The following is a 6,570-nucleotide window of genomic DNA, read 5'->3' on the forward strand; positions in this document are numbered from 1 at the left end:
AACTGTATTTATCCAATATCGACTGCCTCCTGTTTGTGTGCACTCACAGAAGTTCACACTGACCCTGTTATATATATTTTTGTGTTCCAATGTCCTTTTTTAGTTCAGGTCACACCTATTGCTTACAGGTACTGTATATAAAATCAATTCTTTAATATAAATAAAATGCTTCCAACTTTGTGGCTCCTTTCTTGTTCCAGCATGACTGTATCCCTGTGCGCACAGCAAGGTCCATAAAGCAAGGTCCACTAACCATCTTTTGGATGAACTGGAATGTCGATTGCAGGCCAGGCCTTCTTGGCAGTTGTAGCCTAGTGGTTAAGGTACTGGACTAGTAATGATAAGGTTGCTGGTTCAAGCCCCACCACTGCCATGTTGACACTGTTTGGGCATTGAGAAGAGCCCTTAACCCTCAATTGCTTAGACAATATACTGTCACAGTACTGTAAGTCACTTACAAGTGTCTGCTAAATGCTGAAAATGTCAATGTAAAACTAATGTCCACCATTAGTGGCTGACGTCACAAATTCCCACACAAAACACTCCAGAACGAACTTAAAAGCCTTCTAAGAAGAGTAAAGGCTGTTACAGTCACAAAACTGTATAATTTCTTATTAATGCTCATGGGTTTGGAATGGGATGTCAAACACACTCAGTGTGAGAAGTCCACAAACTCCCTGGAGGTGGACATAGGAGGTGAAGGCTCTAATTATATAATGACCATCCAAATTCTGGAATGTCCCTGTGGACAAGGATGCTTACTAGTGAAACACCACTGAAAATAAATGCATGCACACATGAGGTAGAACCAGGCTGAATCACCAGCAGCTGGGTGGTGATAATTGCACAGTTTGGCCCCTGCTAGCAACTCAGTCTCATCAGGGAAAGCATTAAAGAAAAAAAAACATCAAACATTTATTTTACATCTGCTGCCTTACAGTAAAATCTGTTTCTAAATTAAACAACAGATTTCCCTGAAGGTACTGTTTCTTCAACCTGCTTAAAATTGCTTAGTCTTACCTAAGCAACCGTGTTAAGGTCATATTAGTCAAAGATTCTTCCCCATCACACTGATGGAACATTATGAACACAACCTTAATGGGACATTCATCCTTCTTCAGGATGGATTATCTGCATAAGTGACCTTGTAACAGAATAGACTCTGTCACAGTAGTAGGCCCTACCTTAGCTTATGAAAGGTTGCAAAGCCTCTCCAAGCCTATAGGGGGCATAGAGGTTTCTATTTCTCTGCTGTACCTAAAGAGAGAAGGAGTAATGGGCAGGGGGGATCAATTGTTTGGTGAGGCCTTCACAAATGTGGCAATGTTTGAGGTGAAGTTTTGTTCCTAAAAGAACTTTTAAACAATCAAGAATTTGTGATTAAAAAGCAGGAGGCCTAGCCTTATAGCCTGTTGATACACCCTTTTGAGGAGCTAGTAAGCTCATCTACTCATAAGGGTTTTTTCATGTGCATCTGTGTGTGGTCACCTTGATGATTTCGACCATCAGCTCCTGTTCTGTGAGTCCGATTGGATACATTTTCTAATCCACTGGTTTCATGGCGTATGGACTTTTATTCCAATTATTCATACGGAATAGGAGGACTTCAGTCAGTACCCAGTCGGGAAATATGCCAATATAGACTATACATAATTCAAAGTGGTGGATGTATGAAATGATTTTCTGAGTGTACAGTTATTTTTTGTTGTTTTTTCTATGAAGGTTATGAGAGATGATGGAGCAAATAAATCAATTTAAATGACTTGATCAGAGAGTCCTGACCCTTGAAAACTGCAATTTTTGTTGTAGTTCTGTTAACCTGGTTGCTTAAAGAAGAAAATTAGGACCAGTGTTACAACCTATCCACTGCTTCCTTGTGTTACCACCACTAAAGCCACACCCATTTTACAGGGGTATAATATTCATTATATACCTACAACTTTGTAGCAGCAGTTTGAGAAAGGCACTTTCTTGTTCCAGCAAAGTGAGACCCGTCTAGAGATGGCTTTAATGGCTTTGGTGTGAATGAACTTGAGGTAACATTATCTTATCTCTTGGCATCTATAATAAAAATACATAATAATAATAATAATAATAATAATAATAATAATAATAATAAGATAATGTGCTCCAAACCTCATTAAGAAAATGCTGACTGGCCGGGTGAGACTGTAGGTGTCCAAGGGGAGTTTGGAACACCAGGAATGCATGCTTTATATATCTATAATATTAATAATGATATAGTTATAATCATAAGTAGTAATAGTTAAAGTATTTATAGTGTAAACTATTATCATTATCATCATTATCTTTATATTATGAGTAATATTATTATTATTATCATCACCAATATTATTATTACAGTAGTAGTAGTAGGTTTAGTATTACTATTATTTTTTATCATCATCACATCATCATTATTTATTATTATTATTATGGTTATTATAACTATCAATAATAATAATTAATATAATCATTTTTAGTATCATTATCATCATGATTATTATTACAGTAGTAGTATTACTATTATTTTATCATCAACATAAATAATCATTATTCTTATTAGTATTACTATTAATAATAATATTTATTATATTTTTATATCATCATTATTTTTTGTATTATCATTATGATTATAGTAGTAGTATTACTATTATTTTTATCATCATCATCACCATCATTATTATTTTTCTTACTATTACTAATAATAATAATAATAATTTGTATCATCATTATAGGTATCATCATTATTTTAATATCACCATCATGATTATTATTATTATCTTTATATTATTATCATTATTATAATTATTATAGTAGTAGTAATACTATTATTTTTTACCCTCATCATCACCATCATCATCATTATTACTATTATTATTAATATTTATTATATTATTATTATTATATTTTATTATATATCATCATTATTACAGGTATCATCATTATTTTAGTATCATCATGATTATTATTATTATCTTTATATTATTATTATTATTATAGTAGTAGTATTACTATTATTTTTACCATCATCACCATCATCATCAACATCCTCATTATTACTATTATTATTAATATTGTTATATTATTATTATATTTTATTATATATCATAGGTATCATCATTATTTTAGTATCATGATTATTATTATTATCTTTATTTTATTATCAATATTATGACTTATTATTATTATTGTAGTAGTATTACTATTATCATTACCATCATCATTATTGTCATTATTATTGATTTAATTATTCTTATTCTTATATCTATAAGATATCTACTGTATATAATAATAATAGTATACATTATAAATACTTTAATATTCACAATGATATAATTATAAGTAGTAATAGTTATAGATACTGTATATAGTTATAAAGCATGCATTCCTGCTGTTTCAAACTTCTCTTGGACACCTGGAGTTCGGCCTTCTCTTAATGAGGTTTGGGGAACATTATTGATCTCTTGGTATCTATTATGCAGGAACATTAAATGAATGTGGATATACTGTACCTAGGAGTGGCATCATAAAATGATAGCCCTATCTAAGGTCAATGCTTATAACTCAATGCTCATATTGTAAGATAACACTGCTTAACAAGAAAAACTGCCCATATTCATTTTGCATTTGGACAACAAGAATCTTGTAGTTTTGGCAAAAAGCCAACACATCATGTCATATTGAGAACTTTACACCAACATAGTGGTGGTATTGTGAAGGTTAGAGGGTATTTTGCTGTGTCAGGACTTTGTTAAATTGCCATCACTTAAAGAATAATAAAGGCCTCTCTTCCAGAAAATTCCTGTCCAGAATGTAAAGTTATCTGTCCGTGAGCTGAAGTAACACATTATGAAGCAGGACATTATCTAAATAGCTTAAACAAGCAGGTAAAGCTTTTAGAGTGGTCTGGTGAAAGTTCTGACCCTAGTCTGATAGAGATGCTGTGGTTAGACAGGAAATCTAGCAGTGTGTCTGAGAGTTTCAGATGCAGGACTTTAAATTGCGATTAAAGTATATTTTCACCCTGGTCGGCACATCAGTAAGGAGCAAAAAATGCAGGTGGGGACAGTGTGGAGTAATGACAGCTTTGCATTACAAGTTGTTGCTTTGAACAGTAAATTCATTAAGGAGAAGAATACACCTTACAGTCATTCTTTCATCTTCAGGAATGCATTAAGCTGTTGAGGATTACGACAGCTCTGAAACCTATCCCAAAAACACAGGGTGCAAGATGTAAAAAAACCTAAGCAGTGTCAGTCCACTGCAAGGTGTAACACACTTGTACTCACACCTAGGGGTAATGTAGTGTAACCAATCCACCACAAGTTCAGGCCTCTGGGTTACTTAAGGTATTAAGTTGGGTTTTCTCTAAGAACTCAGGTCTCTTTCACATTCAAGAAATGAGAAAAGGTAGATTCGCCAGTCTTTCAGATATAATAATAAAAATAATGGTGATGATAAGAATACTAAAATTAATAGTAATACTACTACTACTACTACTACTACTACTACTACTACTACTACTACTACTACTAAATGATTATATTATTATCATCATTATTATTATTATCATCACTATTATTATTATTGGTAGTAGTCATTATTACTAACAGTAGTAGTAGTAGTATACTTTTTATTATTATCTTTATATTATTATCATGATTATTATTATCACTATTATTAGTAGTAGTAGTAGTCATTATTACTAACAGTAGTAGTAGTATACGATTTATTATTATCTTTATATTATTATCATGATTATTATTAAGATAATAATAAAAAGTATACAACTACTAATTAATGATAATAATAGTGATTATAATAATAATAATGATAATTTATATAATTGATCATCATCATAGTTATTATTATTAGTTTTATTAAAACTACTACTATTAATAATAATGATAATATATAAAGATAATAATAAAAAAGTATACTACTACTAATAATAATAATAACAATAATAATAATTACTACTACTACTAATAATAATAGTAATAATAAGAATAATAATGATTATATTACTATCATCATCACTGTTATTATTTTATTAAAACTGCTAATAACAATGATTATAATGATACTACTACTACTACTAATAATAATAATAATAAAAATGGTAATGATAATGATAATAATAACAATAACAATAACAAATCAATAATAATTACAACCCCAAATCAGAATAAGTTGGGACAGTATGGAAAATGCAAATAAAATAAAAACACAGTGTTCCTTACATTTACTTTGACTTATTTGATTGCAGACAGTTTGAACCCAATATATTTCATGTTTTATCTGCTCAACTTCATTTCATTTGTTAATATACCTCCATTCCTGCATTTCAGGCCTGCAACACATTCCAAAAAAAGTTGGGACGAGGACAGTTTAAGGCTAGTAATGAGGTAAAAAAATTAATTAATGATGTGATTCCAAACAGGTGATGTCAACAGGTGATTGTAATCATGGTTTGTTACAAAAACAGCATCCAGGAAAGGCTGAGTAAAGATGAGCAAAGATGATCAGAGGATCTCCAGTTTGTCAACAAATGTGTGAAAAAATTATTCAAATGTATAAAAACAATGTACCTCAAAGAAAGATTGGAAGGGATTTGCATATTTCTCCCTCTACAGTGCATAATATCATTAAACGATTCAGAGAATCGGGAGGAATTTTAGTGCGTAAAGGCTTAAGCTGAACGCCCGTGATCTTCAATCCCTCAGACGGCACTGCATCATGAACCACCACTCAACAATAGCTGATATAACCACATGGGTGAGGGATTACTTTGGCAAACCTTTGTCAAGCACTACAATACAGAGTTACATGCACAAATTCCACTTAAAACTTTACTGTGCAAAAAAGAAGCCTCATGTTAACCATGTCCAGGAGCAGTGTCGACTTCTCTGGGCTCGGAGGCATCTAGGATGGACCATCACACACTGGATACGTGTATTGTGGTCAGATGAATCAGCATTCCAGGCCTTTTTGGAAAAAATGGACGCCGTGTGCTCCGGACCAAAGACGAAAAGGACCATCCAGACTTTTATCAGCAACAAGTCCAAAAGCCAGGGTCTGTCATGGTATGGGGCTGTGTCAGTGCCCTTTGTAAAGGTAATTTACACTTCTGTGATGGCAGCATTAATGCAGAAAAGTACATTGAGATCTTAGAGCAACATGTGCTGCCTTCAAGACATCATCTTGTCAATGCATTTTTCAACAGGTCTATAAATCACTGAATGGGTTCGGCCCAGAATACATCTCAGAAATGTTTAGAGAATATAAACCCAGTAGATCTCTTAGATCGATGGACTCAGGTCAGCTAGTTGAGCCCAGAGTCCAAACTAAACATGGTGAAGCAGCATTTAGCTGTTGGGCTGCATATAACTGGAACAGACTGCCAGGAAATATTAGATGTTCCTTAAATGTAGAAATCTTTAAATCCAGGTTAAAAACTTTTCTTTTTTCTTGTGCCTATGATTGAGCTTGAAATTTTTGCTATTACCCTCATTTTACCATATTTCTTTTAGTTTTTCATGCTCTTCTAAAAATTGTAGTGTATAT

This window comes from Trichomycterus rosablanca, chromosome 3 (genome assembly GCF_030014385.1).
Source record: "Trichomycterus rosablanca isolate fTriRos1 chromosome 3, fTriRos1.hap1, whole genome shotgun sequence".
Taxonomy (NCBI): Eukaryota; Metazoa; Chordata; class Actinopteri; order Siluriformes; family Trichomycteridae; genus Trichomycterus; species Trichomycterus rosablanca.